The sequence below is a fragment of the Canis lupus genome, chromosome 29 (assembly GCF_011100685.1).
Source record: "Canis lupus familiaris isolate Mischka breed German Shepherd chromosome 29, alternate assembly UU_Cfam_GSD_1.0, whole genome shotgun sequence".
Classification (NCBI taxonomy): domain Eukaryota; kingdom Metazoa; phylum Chordata; class Mammalia; order Carnivora; family Canidae; genus Canis; species Canis lupus.
Window position 1 is genome coordinate 10,603,364 of NC_049250.1, and position 25,779 is coordinate 10,629,142.

Sequence of the window (25,779 nt, forward strand, 5' to 3'; positions counted from 1 at the left end):
CTGTGGGGATATTAAAATAGAGAAAGAGCTACTTGGAGAGATGAAATGATTGAATTTGATGCCTAAGGCCAGAAACCTCATTTTGCTTATGTTAATATGTAGAACTTTCTGCACTCCAATTCGTGGCTAGTAAATGCTTTTTCTTGATTTTGTAAAATTTAGCATCGTATATCCTGGTTGAGAACCTTATTTCTTTTGTTGCAAATAGTGCTAGCAACCGGTCTCAATCTAGTTTCTATTAGCATAGGCCAATTATGAAATCATTACACATGATTATAGAAAACTAAACCTATGTGTTACTTTTTCTAATGCCATTTTATTCAAAGTTGCAGATTGAAGCTATTGTAATCTTAGGTAAATCAGTAATTAACTTAGCAGAGAGATAGAATATAGACATAAAAACATAAGACCTAGGAGGCATTTTCAGGGAAGAATTTTAATAAATATCTAGCAGGATATAATCCTTTTCAAAGAAGTACAAATATCCTCAGTGTCTCACCATGACAGAGTAACCTAATGTTTATATTGTCTTTAAATGAACTAGATAATGTAGCCATTTCAGCAAATCTCTATTGAACACCAAGTTCTTGACATTCCAGGATGAGTAATATAGTGTCTTGGGCCTGAGCATGTTCAGAGCATAAGATGGGGTTGGGAGAGAAGAGAAATTTACAAATATACAATTGTAATTCAAAATAGTAAATGTTGTAATGGATACATTTACAAGTGATTATTAAAATACAAAGGATAGAAAGAATGTTTGAGTCAATCAATCATAAACGAAGCTATCCAAAGAAAAAAGACACATGAGGAAGAACCCACCAGCCAAGGACTGGGGTCAGATTATTGCAGGCAGAAAGAGAATAGCATGTGTGTAGGCTATGATTCTTGACAGATTACATCATGTTTTAGTTATGCGGAGCAAGGAAAGATGATGACCAGGGCAAAAGGCTGGAGTGGTCAGAAGCAGGGGATGACTACAGACAGGTGGACTATATATATAAATATATAATAACAATATATAAGATACATAATATATATATATTATGTGTATATATATATCCTGCTAAAATGTTTAGGTTTACAAGTAAGAGACTAATTTAATAAGATTCCTGCTCTAGGACAATAACTGATTTGGCAATGTGGAGGAGGAACTGGTGGTGATGAGCATAAGGCTGAAGCAATTGCTTAGTGAAGACTAAGTTTGAAGTAGCAGTGACAACATCACCTGGACTTGCTGACTGATGTATTATGGGAAATGAAGAAAAAGGAAAACTCAGAGGTGATACCTGACATCATCCTGCTGATGGTGATGTTGCCATCAGTGAAAGCATACAATGAGAGAAGAGAAAGATTTGAAGGCTAATGAGGTTTCAAGTAAAAAAATATTGTATTTGTTGTTTCTAACTTTTGAAATACACACAAAATTATATAAGGTGATAATTATAACAATGTATATTTGGGTTTGTAACATAAAATTATAGGAGATATATGTAACAATAATATCACAAAAGGGAGGAAAAGGGTGGAGTTATAATGGTGTCACATTTGTAAGTAATACTGGAATTTAGTTAATAGAAATCTGAGGCACATTATGCTAAATTCAGATGTACATGCTAATTCTTATAGCAACCACTAAGTAAATAATTTTAAAAATATAGTGAAATAATGATTAAAAAGTTAAAATGTAAAAAAAATAAAATAAAAAAATAAAAAAAAGTTAAAATGTTACAACAGATACTATTCAGTTAATGCAGTAAACAAAGACTAGAGAAATAAAACAGACATAAGATATGTACAAAAAATAAAACGAGAAATGTAAATCCAACAATATCAATATTAATATGAAATGTGAATGGATTAAACAATTCAACCAAAAGGCAGAGATTGTCATACTGGATAAAACTGGATAAGAAACAATATCCAACTACATACTCTCTGTAGGAGGCACACTTCGGATTCAAATAAAGTAAACTGAAGTAAGAGGATGTTGAAAGATATACCATGCAAGCTACAACCTTAAGGGAGCTGGGGTAGCTATAGCAATATCAGACAAAATAGAACTTAAAATAAAAATGTCGGACTTTTTATAATGATCACAGAATCAATCCATTCATTGGGAAAGACCAAATTCTGGACAATAAAGTAAGTCATAATAAATTTAAGAGGATTGAAATTATAGAAATAATGGTTTAACCATGAGAAAATTAGGTAAGAAATCAACAGATGGATATTAGGAAATCTTCAAATATTTGCAAATTAAGCAATAAGCTAATATAAAATCCATGGATTACAGAAAAAATTTCAAGGTGGATTAGAAAATTTTTTTAATTAAATTTTTTTTTTTTACTTTTTTAAGAGAACTATGCCACACATGGGGCTCAAGTTCCTTACCCTTAGATATACATTAAAATCAACTAAGAGAAATGTGGAGTTTTCATGCTTTTCTCTCCTTGTAGAATCATGGACATGTTATGGTTATGCCATCTCAGCATCAATGTAAAGCAATATGCAGAGAGTACTGCCAACCAGAGGAGCTTGCCTGAGCCTAAGCATCCAGAGTGTTCATTGTGGCTCAATTACCTACTGCCCATGTAGCTTTCCTTTGGTAGAGGCCTTTGTAGAAATTTGGGATAATATTTATAGTTTCCAGTTTCTTTAGAGGGTAGACAGATACCACATGGCCCAAAGCCCCATTGTAAATCACGCTGTTAGACTCTTTGGTAGGTAATGTCCCAAGACAAACAGACATTCCTACTAGGCAGGATATTCTTGGGAACTATAGATTCCAGTAGCTAAGAACAAACACCATACCTGTTTCTGCGTAAGATTAATTCTTCACTACACAACAGAGAAAACCAATGGGGAGGGGACTGTATCATTAATAAAAATCTAGCCAAAAAAAAAAAATAAATAAAAATCTAGCCATGTTGATCATCAAAAAAGAAAGAAGGCATAAGTTAACAATATCAGGGACAAAAGAAAGGACATTACACAGGTCTACAGATACTAGAAGTATTAAAAAGGAAATACTGTAAACAGTTTTAATGCTGGCCTCATAAAATGAGTTGGGAAGTGTTCTCTCATCTCCTAAAATCTGGAAGATTTTCTATGGTATTAGTAACCTTTATTTAAAAAAAAAATGAATTTATTTATTTATTTATTTATTTATTTATTTATTTATTTAAGAGCGAGAGTGCCTGTGTGCGGGAATTGGGGAAGGAGCACAGGGGAAAGAAAAGGGAGGTGGGAAAAATCTTAAGCAGACTCCATGCAGAGCACAGAGCCTGGCGCAGGACTCCATCTCGGTATGCTGAGATCATGATCCGAACTAAAACCAAGAGTCTGACACTTAATGGACTGAGCCACCCAGGCACTCCTGAGTTGGTATTATTTCTTCAGTAAATATATGGCAGCCATTCAAAACTAAAGGTTTCTTCCTGAAAGGTTTAGTTAATGAGGAATTCAATTTCTTTAATAGGTAGAGTTATTCAAGTTATCTATATCTTTGATAATTTGTATCTTTGAGAGAATTTATCCAAGTCATGTACATTGCTGAATTTGTTGTCATTAACTTTAGCAACAAGCCTATGTTGCACCTCGATCTTAGTTTTAAATATCATTCTTTAATAAAATGAACCAGGCTTCATAGAGAAGTGATTAATTCTAGGACTGAAGCAGGAAATATGCAGCCTGAGTCTGAAACACCTTGTACTACTGAAAAGTAGCTAAGTAAATGCTTAAAAAGCGTATTTATATAAATGGGATATGTCAAAGGAATGGCCCACTGAAGGATCCCTCCTTAGTGGCTAAAGCTAAAGTAGTTTCAGTTACTAAATTAATAAAGTAGTATTGGAGTATAATTCAAAGTATAAATACCATGAGGCCATACTGGCATACGCACATGGCTGAAGAAATTAATAAGTGGGGGAAAAGCAACAAATCTCTCATTCATAAGAATTCCAAATAAATTATGTAGATATGTCTCCCTAAATAAGGGGAGATAATGGTTTCCTTTCGAAGAGTAGAGTCTGAAAAGGGGGCAAAGAAAAAGAATAACTTTATAGTAGAGAAACCTGAGAACTCTACTTTAGTCAGGCAATCACAGTCAGTATCAGTATTTATAAACCATTTTGAGAGAACATATCCTTATAAGATGACAAAAATGGCGCTATATCTCCATGATCATCCTCCCAAACACCTATAACCCTTGTCCAATCAAACCTCAGGCAAATACCAACAGACAGCATCCTACAATATACCTGACCAATCTCTTCAAAACTATCAAATTATCTAAAACAAGAAGAGTCTAAGAAACTGTCACAGCCAAAAGGAGCCTAAAGAGACATAACAATTAATGACATTCTTAATGGGATCCTGGAAGGAAAAGGTAAATTAGGTAAAAATTAATGAAATCTTAATAAACTATGGACTTTAGTTAATAATAATATATCATTATTGGATTATTAATTGTAATAAATATGTCATACTAATTAAAAGATGCTAATAACAGGGTAACTGTGTATGTGTGGGGGAGCTGAGGTATATGGAAATGCTCTGTACTATCTGCTCAATTTTTCTGCAAATTTAAAACTTCTAAAACCAAAGTCTACTAATAAAAAATTATAGATCAATATTTTTCATTAAAGTATACATAAGAGTCCTTAACAAATTTTAGAAATCAAATTTAGTATATATCATGGCCAAGTGGTTACCCTAGGAAATTAGAGTTAGTTTTACATTCACAATTGGCATAATTCACCACGTTAAAAAAAGAAATATGTGATCACCTCACTATATGCAAAAGAAGCATTTGTCCAAATTCAGCATCCATTCATAATAAAAACTTATTGATCCAGTAATAGGTGGAAAATTTTTCAGCCCTATAAAGGACATTAAAAAAAAAAACCTCTACATCTGACACTCAACACTTTACTACAAGATCAAGAAAAAGCAGAGAATGTTCACTTTCACTATAACATTTTAGGGGAATGTCCTAGCTAATGCAATCAATAATACTAAAGTATATATATATATATATATTTTTTTTTTTACTGAAGGCATAGGGATTTTAAGGGATAAAGTTAAACTGACTTTATTTGCAGGCAATGGATCTATAGACATATTTCAAGAATCTAGCACAAAAATACTAGAACTAGTAAATGTGTATGATAAGATTTCAGGATATAAGATTAATGTACTAACATAAGTTGTATTTCTATATATTAGCAATAAACATTTAGAAATTGAAACTAAAATTTACAGTTGTATCAAATTTACAACTGCATCAAATTTAAAATAGTATCAAAATATGAAACGTTTATGGAAGTAGTTAACAATATATATGTGAAAGTGAAAACTAAAAGTTATTAAAAATGACATTAAAAAAAGATGACGTTAATAAATGGAGATATATGCCTTAACATGGATTGGAAGATTCGGTATCCTTAAGATGTCAATATTCTCCTGCTTTGTCTGTACATTTAATACAATTCCAATTAAAATCTGGAAGACATTTTTTGAGAAAATTGATCAACTGATTCTAAAATTAACATGGGAAAGCAAAGAACCTAAAATTGCTAAAACAACTTTGAAAAGGGATAAATTTGGGGTGCCTAGCTGGCTTGGTTGCTAGAGCATGTGACTCTTGATCTTACAGTTGTGAGTTTGATTCCCATGTTGGGTGTAGATACTACTAAAAGAAAAAAAAAAGGATAAGTTTGTAAGGTTAAACTACTCATTATAATAAAGATTTAGTAATCAATGTAACATGCTATTATTATCATGTTAGACAAATAGATGGATGGAATAGAATAGAGACCATAAACAAACCCATACACATGTAGACAACTGATTTTTGACAATTGTGCAATAGCAATTCCATGTAGAAGGATAAACTTTTTAACAAATTTGTGAAATGCTTGAATAGCCATTTGCAAAGGAAAAAAATTAGTTCAGTTATTACCAAAATTCACATACAAAAATTAGCTCAAATTTCAGAACTGAAACTGTAAAACTTTTAAAAGCAAGTGTAGAAGAACATCTTAATGATCTATTTGCCATTCAGTAAAGATTTCTTAAATAGGACATATTAAGCAAAAATTGTGAAAGAAAATAATTAGTAAATTGGATTTCATCAAAATTAAAGAATTTTGCACTTCAAAGATACCATTAAGACATTAAGACAATGAAAAGACAAACCATGCACAAGGAAAAAAATTTTCAAAACATATTCCTTGAAATGAATATAAATAACACTGTATGTTAACTATATTGGAATTAAAATAAAATAAAATTTAAAAATATTCCTGATGCTTAATAATAAGTCAATCAATCTGATGAGCAGCAATAAATACTTAAGGAAAAAAATTTGAAACTCACTTTCCTATAAAAGACAGCCAAAGAAGCACATAAAAGGATATTCAACATTATTAGCCACTACAGAAATGCAAATTAAAACCACAATGAGATACCTCTATGCATCTTTTAGAATGGCAAAAGATTAAAACATATAAACACAAAGAAACAAACAAAAGACCGAAAACAATTCAAAACCCAAAACCTGACAACACCAAATGATGGCAATGATCAGGAGAAATTTGTATACATTGTTGGTGAAGTGTAAAATGGTATAGTCACCATGACAAGCATTTTGAAAGTTTCTGATAAAGTTGAGCACACACCACACTTACCCTAGTGACCTAGCAATTCTATTCGTGATTATTCACCTAAAGAGAATGTACTCCGATGTTCAGAGCAACATTTTTTATAAAAACCGGAAATAATAAATAACCCAAATGTCCATCAGCTGGCTAAGAAAAAGGAAAGAAAAGGGGGAAAAAAGTAGTACATCCATAGATCAGCAGTCTATTTATTTGTTTGTTTACTCCTAATTCAGGTAAAATTCACATGGCATAAATTAACCAGCTTACACTGGGTAGACTTTTAAATCTTTTTGATTTGAGTTCATCTATAACAAAGTGAACTTATTTTTTGTCTTTTCTGTTCATGATATGGTTGTGAGGGGAATAAAGAATGCTTTGAATTTTAGATACTTATTAATTATCCTCTTTTGTGGGCCTCATTCCACTGTGAGGCTTTTAGAATAAAGCTTTATCTCTCGGAATCAAGGGCTCTCTTCCTATTAGTCTTTTTTGGATAGTCTTTTGAGATCAATATTCCATGCAGTGACGTTTTTCCCACACGCTGACATTCAGGATGGTCTTACTTTTTTTTCACAAATCATCTAATACCTCAGCTTTATGTCAGTAAAGTTATTGAATAATCAATTCATACTGTGTTAAGGATATGAGAGAGGCTAGGGTACGTGGATCCTAACCGCCTTCTCCTTAATCCCTCTCTTTCATCTGAAGCCATAAATACATTTTAGTAGTGGGGAGAGACTGAAGATCTGTAAGGGCCTGGCTGACCCTGAAAGGTCATCTTATGCTCTGTATTCAAGAGGTATTGCCTGTTTAGGCCAAGCACTTTTTCTGTCTAACCTTCTCTTGGGTTCCCTGGACTTAGAAATAAGATATGTGGATAGTTCCGTATGGAGACATCCCTTGGCACTCTCCAGAATTCAATGTCCTTCTTCTGTAGGAGTTGAAGTATTGATGAGGTTTTGATGTGGAGGTAAGAGTAGATGCCCACCATTTGACATAGTCAAATGAAGAGATAACATGTGACTTGTGGAACTGCTAGCAGCAGAGAACCAAAGTTACCCTATCTCAGGAGACAAGTCAAGAGAGGTCCCTATGCATTGATTCAATGGAACCCTACTCCTTAATTCAATGGAACCCTTCTCCTTAAGTCAATGGAAATCTGGGCCTCAGTGTAGGAAAATTTAGAAAATCCATCCCTCACCAAAAAAGTACAACTGTCTAATCTTCACATCCATGTCACTCTCATTTGCTCTAACTCACATTGAGCTATCAAATTTTGTGGCAAGCTATAAACTTGTTGAGTCATTAGCCTGCCTGGTTAATGGAGGAAAACTAAATTCCTGTTCCTGCATAATGACACTTATTCACTGTAGACATTTGCATCACTGGGAAATGATAAAACCTCATCCTTCATAATGAAGTTGTGGGCTGACAAAGAGGAAAATATAGTGTTGTGGGACAACTATGAATATAAAACAAGCTTAATAAAGAAATAGTGACAAATTATATTATGCAAAATGTAATGCAATAAAAATGTTACTAACTCATTGGAAATGTCATAAATAATCTAAATAGTTTTTGACTGTCAAGGCCTTGAAAAATATATTCCTTTAAAAATGAGGTGCAGAAGAGATGTCAATTTAATTGCCATCATATTTTGACAAGCTCGGAGATTCCTGTATTCAGCTTATTTGCTAAATTTAGATACTTGCTCAAGTTGAAATGCAGGGAGGAGCACAATTAACCAGTTCTGCCATTTTATTGTTGATCTGGCAAGAAAGCTGTCATCACTCTTAAGCAACAGGATTGTTGCTTTGGTTTCAGATCAATATTCGGATGATGTTGTAATCAGTTAAACAAGTGCATCTTCACAAATACGCAAAGTCTCAGATTTTGTACTTGAACACTGGGAAAAGACAATTGTCAAATTTAAAATATTACTAATTATGAGTCATAGATTAAAAAAAAAAAACTATAGCCAGCCCTTCTTAATCAGTTTGACTGAGATTCTGGCTTAGAATTGAAGGACTTACATGCTGGACGATAATTATTTTCCTTCTTTTCATCAAGTATTTGGCATGAAGTTATCTACACTTGTCACCATTTGATACCTTACAAGCTTCTTTATTCTGATTTTACTGGGAAAGAATGTTCTTTCTCAGCCATTCAGCCATCCTGCATAGCTTTTATTTAGCTTTTGTCCTTTTATCTTCTGTTTTGAAAACTCTTATCTGAGGCCTAGAGGAACAGCTAAGAAGTAGAGACATGACTTCAACATCTATAATATTTGGGAAAGTATTTAAATTTTTTTTTTTTTTTTTTGCTACTGGTTCATTAGGAAAGGGAATATCATCTAGCCTAGCCTTGAGTCTTGTATAGATTCCTGCTTGGATCTGCTAAGGACCGGGCCCCCTGCCTCCACCAAAGCAAGAGCTACCACTAAGCCTGTCTTTTCATGTGGTTCATAATGCAGAAAATGAAGTAGAGAAGAAAGGAATTGCCATTCAGTTTATGGTGCATTGCCTCACTTCTATCACATCTAGTAAAAAATTGGTCTTATATAGGAGATGTTCCTTTCATGGATACAGTTGAGGGTTAGGCATTGAACACTGGGTATTCCACAGCAGACACAGCATTGCTCCATCAATGACTGCTTTCCACACAGCTACCACCAATCCTCTGGACTCAGTATGTAAGATGAGACTAATCTGTCATTTGGCTTTAGAGGGTAGATTGTAATCCCAAATCACGTATCATCTTTAAATCCCAGTGAAGCCCTTGGTTGACATTGATATGTACATACGTATTACGTTTTGAACTTTTTTTTTGAAAGTTTATGCATATTTTCCAAAGCACACTTTAAATTCTCTTGTTGAAATCCTTTCATCGTTTTTAGTGCTCCTGAAAGTATTTCTAGAATTTTTTTTTTTATTTCTAGAATTATTCATCAAGTTTTCACATAATTTTCCTGGACCCTTGTCACTGACAACTTTCATGCTGTTACCTTCATAGGAACTCAGAAATAATTCTCTATAAACTTATTAAAAGTAATTGATACTTCACCTTTTTGATGCTATAATTATTACTTCCACTATTTCTCCAATGTGAAGAATTAAAATTAAAAATTCTATTTTGCAAAAGATGTTTTTAAAAGAATGGGCAAGACACAGACTAGGAGAAGATATTTTAAAAACACGTATCTGATAAAGGACTTGTATCCAAAATATACAAAGTACTCTTAAAATTCAACACTAAAACACAAAACAAATCCTATTTTTAAAATGGGCAATATTTCTGGACAGAAACCACCAAAAATATATGGGTAACAAGTAAACATATGAAAAAGTACTCAATGTCAGTTTTCATCAGGGAATTGTAAATTAAAAGAATGAGCTATCACTACACATCTATCGGAATTATCAAAATCCAAAGCACTTACAAAACAAAATGCTGGCAAAAATGTAGAGCAACAAGAACTTGAATTCAAGTGATACAGCCACTTTGCAAGATAGCTTGTTGGTAGTCTTAACATACAACTTAGCAATCATACTCCTAAGCATTTACTCAACTGCATTGAAAATATATTATGTTTAAGCAGGTTTATTCATTACTACCAAAATGTGGAAGCTACCATGATGGTTAAATGAACCATGGTACATCCATACAATGTCACACTACATAGTGCTAAAAGGAAAGAACTATCAAACCATGAAAAGACACAAATAAATCTTAAATGCACATTACTAAGTGAGAGAAGCAGATTGAAAAAGTTATATACTGTATGATTTTAACAAAATAATATTCTGGAAAAGGCAAAATTATGGAAAGAGTAAAAAGATCAGTGATTGATAGAAGTTATAGGGGAGGAAGAGAGGGATGCATAGGTGAAATTCAGGGGATTTTCAGGGCATTAAAATTGTTCTGTGTGGTATTCTAATAATAGACAAGTGACATGATGCATTTGTCAAAACCCATACAACTGTACAAAACAAAGAGTGAACTCTAATATATCACAAAAAGTATCAATATTAATTCAGCAATCTTACCATACTAAGGCAAGATTTTAATAATGGTGGATACAGTGTGCAGAAGGGCAGGAAGGGAGGTGAATAAGAAGTCTCTAGGAGTGTCTGGGTGGCTCAGTCTCTTGAGTGTCTGACTCTTGATTTTGGTGCAGGTCATGATCTCAGGGTCATGAGATCAAGTCCCATGTTGGGGCCTGCACTCAGTCTGCTTCATATTTTCTCTCTCACTCTCTCTCTACCCCTCCCCCACCATGCTTTCTCTTGCTCAAATAAATAAATAAGTCTTTTTTTTAAAGGAACTCTGTACCATCTGCAAATCTAAAATTGCTCTAACAAATAAAGTCTATGAAAACAACAACAACAAAAACCAAACACAACACATTTTCTGGATGCTGTGATGATTATTTTAGCTATTTCTTCAATGTAGTCTCTTTTATTTTTATTCATCTAAAGTCCAGTGCTTTTTGACTTTGTCTTAAACTGTAAATTTGTATGCACAAAACCATCTATTTTTAGTGTTGTTAAGTAATTGTTTCTACATCATTCTTCTAGGATGTAACAACTTTAATTCTAATTACTTATAGTTTTATGTGACAGTATGACTTATATACCTACAATATTTATAGAGAATATGCAATCAGAAACTATGAAGCAACTGTAATTGACTTCACCCCTTAGCTTCTTCTCAAAATGAGAATTGTCCTTACTGACTGATGCAAAGTGATGTGCAATAATGTGTGATTGATTGGAAATCATTTAGTAGGGGATGGCATGCTGAGTAACTGCCATCCCAATGAAGGCAGAGTTAGATAAGCTGGTAGCATTGCTTGCTCTGCTTCTCATACACAAGGTTTCACCCTCAAAGAACTCATGAGAAGTATGATTCCATATACTATAGAACAAATGGCATAATCATTGCTTGTTGTAGTAATAGCTACCATGTGAGTAGTTGGAACGTGGTAGGCACTGACAGAGGGCTTGGCATATGCAAGCCACGTAATCTTTACAATAGTCCTATGAGGTAGGTGCTTTTACTAGTCTCATTTTACAGATGACAAAACTAAGTCATGCAAGGTTAAGTAACTTGGTTCTAAGCTTTCAGAACCAAATGAGGGCGAGAACTGTGATTTGTTATTGGGCAGACACTCTGGCGTGCATGCTGTTCTCCATGTTCCACGCTGATGCTAAACCTTGATTTAAAAAAATACACAATCTAGGGATCCCTGGATGGCTCAGTGGTTAAGCGCCTGCCTTCCTCGGAGGGCGTGAACCAAGAGTCCCGGGATCGAGCCCCACTTAGGGCTTCCCGCATGGAGCCTGCTTCTCCCTCTGCCAGTGTCTCTGCCTCTCTCTCTCTCTGTGTCTCTCATGAATGAATAAATAAGAATCTTAAAAAAAAAAACAACAACACACACACACACAATCTAGTGTGACTTTTAACTTTGGAGAGGGGATGTTCAAAATATTTTTCCAAACCTCGCTTACGGATCCTGCTGGGTCTTGCGTCTACAGAGACAAAGCAGATGACACTGACTTGCTCAGGCTTAGCCTCTAGAGCACTTTGTCCTAAACTACTGGGTGACACAGCAGACGTGGTTTAGGCTGTCACTCTGTGTCTCTGAGAACAGGCCCAGTCTGAGGGGAGCCAGTTACATTACTGTACCCCTGGAAGCAAAACGAGATCACCGGCTACTGCTGAGAAAGGCTGGTGAGATTGTCAGGTGCCCAGACAGACCCATGGGAATCACAAGTACAAAACATCCAAAAGAAACCACTTATTTATCGGTCAAAGCTGGTTTTTTGTTAATACTTTTAAACACGATGCACACTGTATTTCAGTTTTCCAAGTTTATTCTTTGCAAACTGCTCTATATTCTGAACTTTTTACAGATTGCTAGTTATATATCAAACAAACATATCTGGCAGAGACCTTTTCATAAGACTGAAGAGATTGAAATTCCTTTTTGTGATAAATTGGAAGAAACTGAAAAACAACTGGGAACCAATCCTACCGCTTTTTTATTGTCTAAAGTTTGCCGAATTCTAAATGTAATCTTCTCACTGCTCCAGTGGCATACAAAACATGCACTGAAATGTGAGGGAGGCGATTGTTACAAAAATGGATTAGAGATCCTATGAAATCAATGAACAGCATAGTCTTTGTGCAATTATTTTCACTTTCTCTTCTTAAAAGGTGTAATGAGGTAAAGTGATACATATCAACTTCCTGCGATTTACTTCAATTGAGTTACAAGAATTTTAAATGGCAAGAGAGATGCTGAACTGTAAAGATACAGAACTATTTTATAGAAGATGGCCATTACCATACATTTTAGAACTTATGATCACAGACTCTTAAGAATGAATTTGAAACTAAAGGCGACAGAGATTTTTCTCTTTTTCTTTGGGTAAAGCAGAGCATTTTGAATATTAAAGAAAAGAGAATGGGTAACATGGGAAATGAGAGAGAAGTGAGATTATAGTGAGATGGTGGATACAGATTAGACTGCCTAATTCAAGGGTCTTTCCCCACCTACTGTGAAAGAGCCATTCTAGATTTGTCTGGATTCTAATTTTGTATTAAATTAATCATCCTTGGTGTTCCTTATACAAGAGATCATATTATTACGTCTAATGCATTGTACACTCATAAGCTATGCTATGTGAAATTATCTGGGGAGAAACTGCAAGGCTGCTTTGAGCATGATAATATATGGAAAGGAGAGCTGATTATTTGGTCCCAGTAAACCAATGTTTGGAACAATAAGACAGGATTTATTTTACTATTTATTCAGAAACATATTAAGATTCTAAAAAAATGTGGACTTTGACCCCACAAGACTCATTAGTTGTAAAACCGAATTCATATGGGCAGTAAAATTGAGACAGATTTTGATTGGTGTAATCCTGAGAACAAATTGGAAAAGAAAAACAGACAGAAGCTGTACAAAATAAGTAAAACTGTGGCAAAAAAAAATATAATAACAGTGTCTGCCATTGACAGAATTCTACAAATACACTAAACAACCAGTTTTCTAGAAGTTTACAATAGCTTACGAAGTCTATGTAATTATCTATAATATTCACTTGTCTACATAGGTATGTATAATTCTCATTGGACTCATGAATTAAATTAAAGAATTAAGGGAAAGCATGTGAATGTGTGGACCACACATATGGTTATCGGCTCACATATGTTAAGACTGTGTCATGTTTGTGTACATAATCTATATTCTGATTACTCCAGAATGCTTTCTGACAGAGTAGTATGATCCACTTGACTCCTATACAACTGGAAACTGGAACAGTGAAAACTGTGACTTGGCCCAATTGCATGGCCAGTGCTTGAAACTCTCTGGTTGACGGAGTTGTCAAAATGTAATCCCAACAGCTGCCTGTTCTCTCTCCCTGGGTGTATAGAAGTAGTGTGAAAATTTCTGAGCCATCATTTAGCCCGCCCCACAGAGCCCTTACTCACTGCAGGTCTGTGTTCTCCATCATGGCCAACAGTTTGGCTCAACAGATGTCAATGCCTGCCTTTCACAACCTGAATTTTCCAGCTTCCAAACACTCAAATTTGCTGTTATTTACCATTTGAATGTTGACAGCCCCTCAGTTCAAAGCATATGGGCAGCACAGCTCCTGCTAGTGGAATGGCATCTACACGGAAAATGTCAAGAGAAAGCAGCGATCACCCTGGTGGAGTTGGCTGGCTGCTGGGTTTCAATGATGTCAGCTGCCAGCTCTAAGTTACTTCTCAAGTCTTCATCACAGAGAAAAATAATAGAGTCAGTTTTATGTTCTCCCAAGCAATTATGTCCATGAAACAGTGAAAAGTGTTAAATACATTAACCCCAATATCATGCATTGTGAATATTATATATATATAGGATAAAACTCCAATATTATGCAATATGAATATATATATATATATAGGATGAAACTCCAATATCATGAAATGTGAATATCATATGATTAGGATGACACAGTAGAGAGGAGTAAGTTGTTTTTGCAAGACAAACCCTGGTAAACTAAATAAACCAACTCTCTTTTTTGCATCCCATTTTTTTTAGTTAAACAAAATTAGTAACTAGCATACAATATCTTGGTCTGTGTAAAATCACTTTCCCCTACTTAAAACATGGAAAGAATCCTATCATATATTTTTACCTGTTTAGACACGAGTGTAAGGTTTTCACACAACTCTCAGAGAAAACCTAACGTACAAATGTCTACCCTGTATGACATGGTGTCTTATAAAATGATGTATTAAGTAAAACAACTCTATGACGGCTGACAATAGTCACAATCTGCTTCATGTAAAAAATGTGTATGAAATCAGGAAAAGAAAGCACTAGCGATTTTTGCTGTGGTTTCAGTGCCTCTGGCAATTTGGCATACCTGAGTTGACTGTCACCTTTACTTTTTTCTCTTCCAAAATGTATTCTCACTGGGGTCTGTTGTGACATGTGCAATATCACCTTAATCTCCACATCACTACTTCTAGCATGAAAACTTTGCTCTTCAAAGAGAAATAACTACGTTGTTATTGGAAACAAAATTACATTAGCTCCGAAAACCGAGCCCCATGAGCCTGCCCTGGTTTATCAACCTTAAAGAAAAATCAGACATCAGTCATTCTGATTTGGAATAAAATTGTTTTGATAGAGAAAGAAGATCTTAAGACATAAAAGAGAAAAATGTGCCTTTTGTTCATATTCTCTTGTACTCTGGAATAAGATCTAGTAAGAAAAACATTAAAAATATTACTTCTTGGATTTTAACAAAACATTCTAAATTATCTGATGTGTCAAAATGCACCTATCATCATTGTAGCAGATTGGAAGGTACATGGTACCTTAGTGACAATCAAATTATGACCGGAAGGATTATGTTGTGTTCCCCTTTGTGTTCTCAGGTCTCTGTGTAATGTCAGATGTTTAATTGCTTCTTCTTTTTTTTTTTTAAAGAAAGATTTATTTATTTATTGTAGAGAGAGAGAGTGCAGAGGGGAGGAGCAGAAACAGTCTTAAGCAGACACTTCCTTGGGCAAGGAACCTTACACAGGACGCGATTTCACGACGCTGAGATCATGACTTGAGCGTGATCAGACTTGGAGTCTGAGGCTGAACCAGCTGCACCACCCAGGTTCCCCTATAATTGATTCTTATTAAATATTTGCTCAGTGATTAAAACTACTGTACTTCTTACCTTCAGATCTTTGTAGGTGGTGGGGTCCTCTTCCCTGATTCTTCATTCCCATATAGCAAACTTTTATATAACCTTTTAGCAAACTTTTATATAACCTTTGGAACAGCTCATCCAAATTCTTCCCTAAATCCATTTTCCTATTATATTTGCCCTATTTTTGTCACTCAAGTATAGTCAATACACAATATTATGCTGTTTTCAGGTGTACAGCATAGGGACTTGACAATTCTATATGTTATGCTATGCTCATCACAAGTGTAGCTACCATCTATTATCATGGAATGTGTAAGTCTATATTACCACAATGTAATGGATAACAATATTCGTTTTTGTCTTGATGTTCTCTAGTATATTGTGAAGTCCTAGAAAATGTAGGATGTCATTTGATTATATTTATTGAGTCCTGATCCTGTGACATATAACACACTAAGAGGATTTTGTGTTTATTTTTTTCAAGATTTTGTTTATTTATTTGAAAGAAAGAGAGAGTTTGAGCCCCACTCATACTGGGGAAGGGCGGAGGGAGAAGCAGATACCCTGCTGAGTGCAGAGCTTGATGCATGCTTTATCCCAGGACTCTGAGAACATGACCTTTGCCAAAATCAGTTGCTTAACTGACTGAGCCACCCAGGCCCCCCAAGAGGATCTAGTGTTTCTTGATTAATTCCAGGACTACTAGGATTCTTTGAAGGCTCCATTTTTTACCATAAGCCACATAATGTACTGGGAAATCATTTGAGGTTGTAGCTATCTGTAATGATGTATAACATAATAAAAATGGAAAATTTCTCTGGATAAGAACTTTCCATCTCCTGAACAGGAACTTTATGTCTTCAGTGACCTGCTTTCTTCATGCAGAAAGGGAAAAGGGTTTAGTTTGACATGTGATAACTGATAAGAGTCACTAGGGATTTCTGAATAAATGAATTCTGCAAATAGATTAAATACCACAGCTTGAGATCCAAAAATGCAGATGTATTTCAGAAGTCCAGAATGACTGCCTTTTATCTTGGGCTCTCTGTAGTATGAAACAATTTTCTCTAAAACTTCTAACTGCCCCCCCAGACTTTGTCAAAATCAATTGTTTTGAATTAAAAAAAAAAAAGACACTGAAAATGTTCTCCATATTCCCATAGAAAATCTATGCCACATGACATAACTTATTAATGTATCACATTAACACTTCATAATATATTCATGTTTGCAAGTAGGACGTTTAATCATATGAATTCCTGTCTATGCAAGCTCTGTTTATTGTGGGACTAAAATGAGAACTGCAATCACAAACAATGAGCTCATGCAACACTATTAATATAACCATTTTATTATTATGTTATTTATTATTTATTGAGCTCTAGCCTCTCTGTTGAAGATTATTGTGTTAAATAGAAACAAAAACTTCAGCTAATATTCCAATCTCTTTATTCTCCAAGATTGAAGCTCCCTAGAATTAAATTTGATGTTGATAATTTTCTGAGGAAAAATAGTGAATCTGCTTCAGTCTCAGTGATGATGGTGGGGAAAGAAACTAGAATTATTTTCTCAATGTCCCACCTGTCACCCTGCTTTCTCCTTATTTTTAATTTTTCTCTTATTGGGGAGGAAATTTTTCCTTTACTCTTAAAAAGTTATTCTGGTTGGTCTAATAATTAAATTGACATGAGGAAGGGTGCCTGGTTGGCTCAGTGGTTGAGTATCTGCTTTGGTTCAGGGTGTGATCCTGGGTCCTGGGATCGAGTCCTGCACTGGGGTCCCTGCAGGGAGCCTGCTTCTCCCTCTGCCTATATCTCTGCCTCTCTGCTGGATCTTGATTGCATTCAGCTTAAAACAGTCCACAAACCAAAGTGGCACATTTTTAGGGACACTTGTTCTGAATCCCTTCACTTTCAAGACCAGATCCAAGTTTTGTAGGACTTTAAGTTTACACAATTTGGGGATCTTTCTTGAAGTAAAAAAAAAAGTACTGCATTAGTCTACTCCAGTTGCCATAACAAAATACCATAGATTGGGTGCTGAAACAACAGAAATTTATTTTTTCAGAGTCTGGAGGCTGCAAATTCAAGATCAAGTTGCCACTGGAGTTGATTTCTGCTGAGACCTTTCTTCCTGGCTTGAAGATGGCCATCTTTTCTCTGTGTCCACACATGGTATCTTCAGTATATGAGCAGGAGAGAGAGAGAGACAGAGAGAGAATCATATTGAGAAAGACTTGATGATGTCTATGGTTCAAAAAGCAAACCAATTAGTAGAAAATGTTGTTCAATTTATATCTTGTGCCCAATTATAGACTAATTGTGAGTCAAAGGCTTGGGATGTTCAAATGATTCCATCTTATTGGTGGTCAACTATCAACAGAACAGCTTTGCTTAGGGTAGTACTTTCATGTAAGAAAATGGTAGAAATGTAGAAATGTAGTTGGGGATATGTGTGGCAGCATCATGGAGAGAGGAAGATAAATCATGAAAATAATAGTAAGAATACTATACAGATGATCATATAAATGTCTACCACACTTTTTTAAACCGATATTATAATAACATCTCACCTTTCCTTTTCGATTTAAACTGATTTTCCTAGTACTTTTTTGCCATATTACTTTAAATAAATGTATTTTAAATTCAAAATATATTTTCAAACAAGCTTAACTAAGATCTCAATGAAAGAGTATTTTCAAAGGCATGGGGTTTCCTTGATTGGTAAAGAATAAATAATAATATATTCATTAAAATAATGATAGTGCAACTTTCTTTTTTTTAAGATTTTATTTATTTTTATTTACTCATGAGAGACACACACACACACAGAGAGAGAGGCAGAGACACAGGCAGAGGGAGAAGCAGGCTCCATTCAGGGAGCCTGATGTGGGACTGGATCCTGGAACTCCAGGATCACACCCTGGGCTGAAGGCGGCGCTAAACCACTGAGCCACCAGGGCTGCCCGATAGTGAACTTTCACGTTATTTTATCCCATTGTGCGATCTCTATCCTATTAGTTGTATTGTTTTCAAATTATTATTTGTTTTGATTTTCTGATTGGTGTGATGGAGAAAAGGGAATGTGATATGTGTCTTTTTTTCCAGTAATAAAAGAAAAATGATGATTTGATGATGATGAAAAATGTTATTTTCTTATTATATCTTGTGTGTCCCAGAGAAAAAGAATGTCAACCTATTATAGAATCTTATACAATTTGAAATCAATGTAATTTTTGTATTGAGAAGAACATGACATTTACAAAACATATGGATAATATCCAGGTAAATTAAGACCTATCAGCATTGCCTTTAGCTGGTAAAATGCCCACATTTTCATCAACTTTATTTAGACAATTTTTCTAACATATGTTAGACATAAGCGTGTGTAAAGAATTGTGCCAATTTGGAGATTAACTTTAATTTGCATAATATATTCCAAAACCTCATGGGAAGAGCCTATAGGATTATTAGGAACTAGAATAGCCTAACCACTCTTAAGAAAATGTGTGTTGTCCTTTGGTGGATGAAAATCCATCCACAATTGACCTTTCTTTTTCTTCCTTTTTTTAAAAGGAAGGTGTCTTTTTTTTTTTTTTCAAATTTACTATCATACTGTTTTTTAAATTAAGCTTTACTCTAATTTCAGTATATCTAACATACAGCGTTATATTCATTTCAGGTATACAAATAATGATTTAACAATTATATACATTACTGAGCACTCAGTATGATAAGTGTACTCTTTAATTCCCATCCCTATTTCACTCATCCTACCCCACCCCACTCCCCTCTGGTAACCAGAAGTTTGTTCTGTATAGTTAAGAGTCTGTTTCTTGATTTGTTTCTCTCCCTTTATTCCCTTGATTGGTTTGTTTTGTTTCTTAATTCCACATATGAGTGAAATCAATGGCATCTGTCTTTCTCTGGTTTATTTCACTTAACATCATACTCTCTAGAGCCATCCATGTCTTTGCAAATGGCAAGATTTCATTCTTTTTTATGGCTGAATGAGATATATATATATATAGTATATATAGTATATATATACTATATATATTTCGTATTTTTGGGTAAACACTAAGTAGTGCAATTACTGGAACATGGTACAGTTCCATCTTTAACTTTTCGAGGATCTTCCATACTGTTTTCCAGAGTGGCTGCACCAATTTGCATTCCCATTAACAATGCAAGAGGGTTCCTATTTCTTCACATCTTCTCTAACACTTGCTTTTTGTGTTTTTGATTTTAGCTGTTTTGACAGATATAAAGTGATATCTCATTGTAGTTTTGATTTGCATTTCCCTGATGAGTGATTTTGAATATCTTTTAATGTGTCTGTTGGCCATCTGCATTTCTTCTTGGAGAAATCTCTATTCATATATTCTGCCCAATTTTTCATTGGACTATTTGTTATTCGGGTGTTGAGTTGTATAAGTTCTTTATGTATTTGGGATACTAAACCTTTATCAGATATGTCATTTGCAAAACAAACAAAAAAGATCATGACTCAATTAAAGCATGGGTTAATTGGCATTTAACACCAGTTATTTAAGCTCCAAAAAAATTGAAGCTCATAAAAGGAAAGGTTTGAATTTTTCTATAATGCTTTCGAGTACCCCTTGACTTGTGATAAAACAAAACATGCCTTGGTTTAGTACTTGAAAACAAACTGCTATATTTTTGTGTGAAAGAGCTAATCATGTGTTTGGTGGGCGAAAAGAAATTATTTTAGCCAAGTAGTATACTCCCATCAGCAGACAAGCTTGTAGATTCTTAGGAAATTTCATGCCAGTGAGGTATGATTTAGGGATTCTGTGAGATCACAAATGGCCACAAATTGTACAGTCAATGTGATGGATGTAACCCTTACTAGTGAGAGATTAGAGCCTCAAATAGGCTATATTATGGTGGTTAATTCTCATTTGGAAGGTAAAGGATTTTTTTTATAGTGATAGGGTTAGTTTCTCAGATATTTTAATTTCTGATATTACAGTGTCCCCAACCATTTAAAAAGTAATATTACATTTGGGAAATATTTAGACAGATATTAGAATAAAAGAAATATTAGACTTTTCAATAGTATGTGTTTCTCTGATTTATTTCCCTTAATTTTCCCCTGATGAATTTAATTGTCCTTTGTCTGACATATAAGTTGTTAATAATGAGATTCATTCAAGACTATGAATTTTCCTCTAAGTAAAGCTTTGGATGGATTTCCTAAGTTTGATTTGTAGTTCTAATTATAATCATTTTCTTTGTTACAATTTTGATTTTCTTTCTCAAATGTTAAGACTCATGTATTTTGTTAGGCTTCCCCAAGCTGATTGGGTTTGTTTTCCATATAGTTAGATTTGTCTTATGGTTAGTTATTAATTTTTAGTTTTACAATGCCATTCTTGGAAATTTTGAGTGGCACAAATTTTCCTTTTATGTTTTTATGGAGATTTTATTTGTAGCATGATATGATAGTTACCAAATATAACTTAATTTTTTTCTTTAAAATCTGGGAGAAATAAAATTTGCCTTCTATTATACAGATTCAATTTTCTACACCATCTGTTATGTTGTTTATATCTTCCAGCATGTATCAATTTTGTTATCTTCCATTGTCCCATCCTTTTTCATGTCTTCCATCTCCCTTTCAATCTATCCTGTCCTCTTTTTCTGTCTGTGTGCTCATATTTCTTCAGTTTATGATTTTTTATCATCTATATTGGATCCTAAACTTTTTGTGATATTTATTTCTGGATTGTGTAGCAGATCACTTTCAAAGGTATAGTTTTTCTATAAGCCTTCTGCATCCTATTCCCTGTCTTTTGTTTTACAAAATTTATTTATAAATGTCACATCACTTTTTCTTTTCTGCTTATACCCAAATGAAGTTAACTTGTAATTGCATTGCACTTGATCCATCCTCTGTCACTTGTTTGATTGTAGATTTACAACTAGATGCCAAATTGACATGTATGAGTAATGCCCATTTTGGGGTAAGAATTCATCCAATGCAAGTTAGTTCTAATAGGTCAATGTTTCTTTCTAAGCCTACCTCATTTGGAACATGAAAAGCTATCATACTCATCCAATACTAATGTCAGTCTAGTCTATGCTAGGTTATGTTATTGTATTTTATTTTTTATTTTCACAGTGTTTTGCCAGTGAAGATAACTTCTTACAGAATATTGATCATAACGTTGTCTTCTCTATGTTTTCTATTCAATATTATACAATTGGTAGTGTCTTTAAAGATGTCAGTTAATTGGGGGTTTAGATGTGGAGAAGGCAGAAAAAGGGTGAGGGACAAGTACTATGCTAGTTTTACATTCTGTACTTAAGAACAAAAAGGTCTGGATACTTAGTTTTCTAATTAGTAGAATCCCTTATTAAGGAAACAAAGGTATGAGAATGTATGAAGCATTATCATTTTTTAGTATTTAAGATATATCATAAATGTCAATTGAAGGTTTTTCTTTCTCAATCTAGTTTTGCATATATTATAACTAAAGCCAGTTCTTCCTAGATTCTGGCATTATGTCTTGTGAAATTCTGATTTTCTGTGTTATTGTTTCTACTTTTTCTTGGAAAATTTTAGTGATGACTTGTGGCAACTTTTATTAGGGGTGAGGGAATCCTACTTAACTGATGCTCTTTGGAACTATAAATCCTCACAGATTAACCAAAAAATAGTAATAATAAAGCATGGAGAAAAAGAATATTAAATTAAGTGTTTGAACTCTGACCTCTTTTATTAATTGCTGGTATAACTATAGCAAACCACTAACAACTTTGGCATCTTAGTTTTCTTATCTATAAAATTAGAAGATCAGAGTTCATGATTATTAAATTTGGCTTATATCTAAAATACATGATTTATTATCTTGTTTATATGTCACATATTACAGAGTCATATTTTCCAGACTTGGGCAAATTTATATTAGGCAAAGATATGGAACTTATTTATTCTCCTTTACACTCAGAAAGACCACTTCAGGCAGTCAACTTAGAAGGCAAAAGAGCTTGCCACTTCTTACTCCAGTTAGTCAAAGGATAAATGGGACTGCTATGAGCCATTTAACAGATTTTTAACTCTACTATAGGGCATTTTGCTTACAGAAAAATATGTATATATATATATATATATATATACACACACACACGCACACACACACACACACATTATACAACTAACTCTTGAATAATTCAGAGGTTAGTGGCATCAGCAACTGCATAGTCAAAAATCCCCGTATAACCTTTGACTCCCAAAAAACTTAATTACTAATAGCCCATTATTGATCATAAGCCTTACTGGTAATATTGACAGTCGATTAACATATATTTTTATATATGTAATGTATATTGTATTCTAACAATAAGGTAAGCTAGAGGAAAGAAAATGCTATTAAGAAAGTCATAAGGAAGAGAAAATACATTTACAGTAATCTGTTGTATTTATGGGTAAGAAAAAGCCCATGTATGAATGGACTCATGCAGTTCAAAACCATGTTTTTCAAGTCAACTATATATATAAAAATATATACACATATACACATTTTTAATTCTTATGCTTCTAAGAAAAGATTTTAACTTATTTATTTTTTATGATATGGAAGACCCCCACAATTCTCTCAAAATCTTGATATCCCTTTATGTAAGTGGTTATTCATCCCAATGGTCTTTGACAGACAACAGCATGGCATCTATGTTTATCTTGGGGAAAAAGAACTCTGTATTAGTGAAATGTTGCAGATATAATTATCTTCTCATCTCTAGATAGAAAACATCAACAAAGTAGTTTTTAATTTTACATTTTTGAGGTTTTGTACAATTTATATGAGGCTATTTATTTAGGGGCAGAAATGCTTTCTTAAATATAAAAACGTTGATTAATCAGAAATAATTTGACTACTTAAACTTGTTCAATTTAATGTTCATTTCTCAACTCACATAAAACTACTATATTTTCTCCTAGCTTGGAGCAAGGCTCAGAGCATGCTTTCATTAAAAAGTGTTTGAAGTCTTTAAGAAAGTTGATGCCTCTAGCTTTTTCTGTTATGATTTTTTAGAAAGCAATTATCATTTTAAATCTAAAATCATTTTTATTACAAACAACAACCTTCTAGCAAATTCAGATGTTTTTCATTTCAAGTACTTTTTCCCAGGTGGGTTAGTTAACATTTTCCCTACATTCTTCAGATTTCAAGTTCCAAGTGCTAAATTTTTATTTTCCTAAGAATCATAGAATGTATTCATCTAAAGATGAACACAATTTATGAACTTATTTTGGTAGTAAATTTATGAAAATTTTGAAAGAAAAAGATACAAGCCACTAATGGCACACACTGAGCTTGTGTTGTTTAGAAAAGTCAGGGAAGATTTATAAACTAAAAAAATCTAAATCAGCCTAGTTTAGAAGGTTCTGTGCCAAAAATAAAAATTTAAAGAGGACTGTGCTCTGTTTGCTTAGGACAATGTTCTCAAAGTTTTCATGGTAAGAAGGAATCTCACAATATTTGTGCAGCCTAGTGTGCACAGCTCATCATAAAGACCTTTTTATTACAACTGGGTCTCCTATATTTTTGGCCAGTAGCAATTGCCACTACATGAATAGGGCCTAAAGAGAAGGGGAAAAAATCACTGAGAGCTTTTGAAAATGAGACTTATACACAATTAATGGATCATATCATATTCAAACTATGTATTTCCCAGATCATATCTAAAAGTCCTTAGCAGTTACAAAAATAACAAACCGGTGGACAAATGACAGATATCAAAATTATTGTACAAAGTGAATCCAAGTTACCCAAATGGATGACTTCCCAAAGTTGGAAACACTCTTTCAGATAAACTAAACTTTCCTTTAAAGTTAAAAGTCTCTGTGTTTCAGCGCTGGAGAAAAATGCCCAGCCCCTGGGGATTATAAATGGTTGATGGATCACTTAAGGACTACATTTTCATTAGCTTCCCTTTATGACTGCATTATCCAACTCAATAACTAACACTTGACTTTAATATTTTTTGTTTCTTCATCATGGCTAGGCATGAAGACTGAAGCATGGCTGTGAAGACTGAGCATGGCTACTGAGCACTCACTGTATGTCAAATGCTGAGCACTTTACATTTTGTTTGAAATCCTCTCAGTGCTGATGTGGAGTAGTTATCACTTCATTGTCGGGTTCCAGAGAGATCTGAGGTGGGAAGTGATTCTTTTCCAGGGACACAAGGTTACCTTATGGTTAAAATAAAATCAATACCTTTCTATCTAAGAAGATATTTTTTTTCTTATAAATACAAATTGTTCATAGCTGAGACCAAAAATTCTAATTCAGAGTAGTACACAAACAGAAATTAAGTGCAAATCATTTTCTAAAGCATCTCTTAAAAGCACCCCCTCAATGTAATCTAGACTTGGTGATTTCTGTCTCTTTGGAGTACTTTTTAACTCTGGTGAAAGCACTTACCAAATTATTTTTGTGCCTAAATTTAATCCCTGATTTATTATCTCAAAGAAATGTTTATTCTTTGAGATGAAATTTGACATAGTCATTTCCCTAAAGTTATTAGCGCAATGGAAAGGTTGTTGAAATAATTTGAATAATTATTGCAAATAGAAGTCTGAATGAGTTTTTTGATGACAGCCTCCCCCAAATTAACAAACCTAAAACAGACAAACAAAAACAAAAGAAAACCAACCATAGTCTCACAATTTATCATTCTTGTTTCACCTTCTTCATCAAGACTGGAATAGGACCAAATATCTGATTTAATGGAGAATGACCTGGGAAGCTTTGTACTATAAATGTAATTCTATTGGTCTCTACAAAACATGTTACTTTGGATCCAAATCCTATTACCATCCTCCCAGCAACTTCATAGTCAAGATTACTAATAAGTACAAAATAAATCTGG

General features: G+C 33.9%; 1 long non-coding RNA gene across 1 annotated transcript in view; it reads right to left on the bottom strand.

Annotated features, from left to right (window-relative positions):
• Positions 1-17,906: 17,906 nt before the first annotated feature.
• Positions 17,907-25,779, bottom strand: part of LOC111093171 — a 52,595-nt gene continuing 44,722 nt past the window's right edge. Inside the window, exon 2 of the long non-coding RNA XR_005380850.1 lies at positions 17,907-18,052. This is a non-coding gene — a long non-coding RNA (uncharacterized LOC111093171). The remainder of the gene's footprint in view (positions 18,053-25,779) is intronic.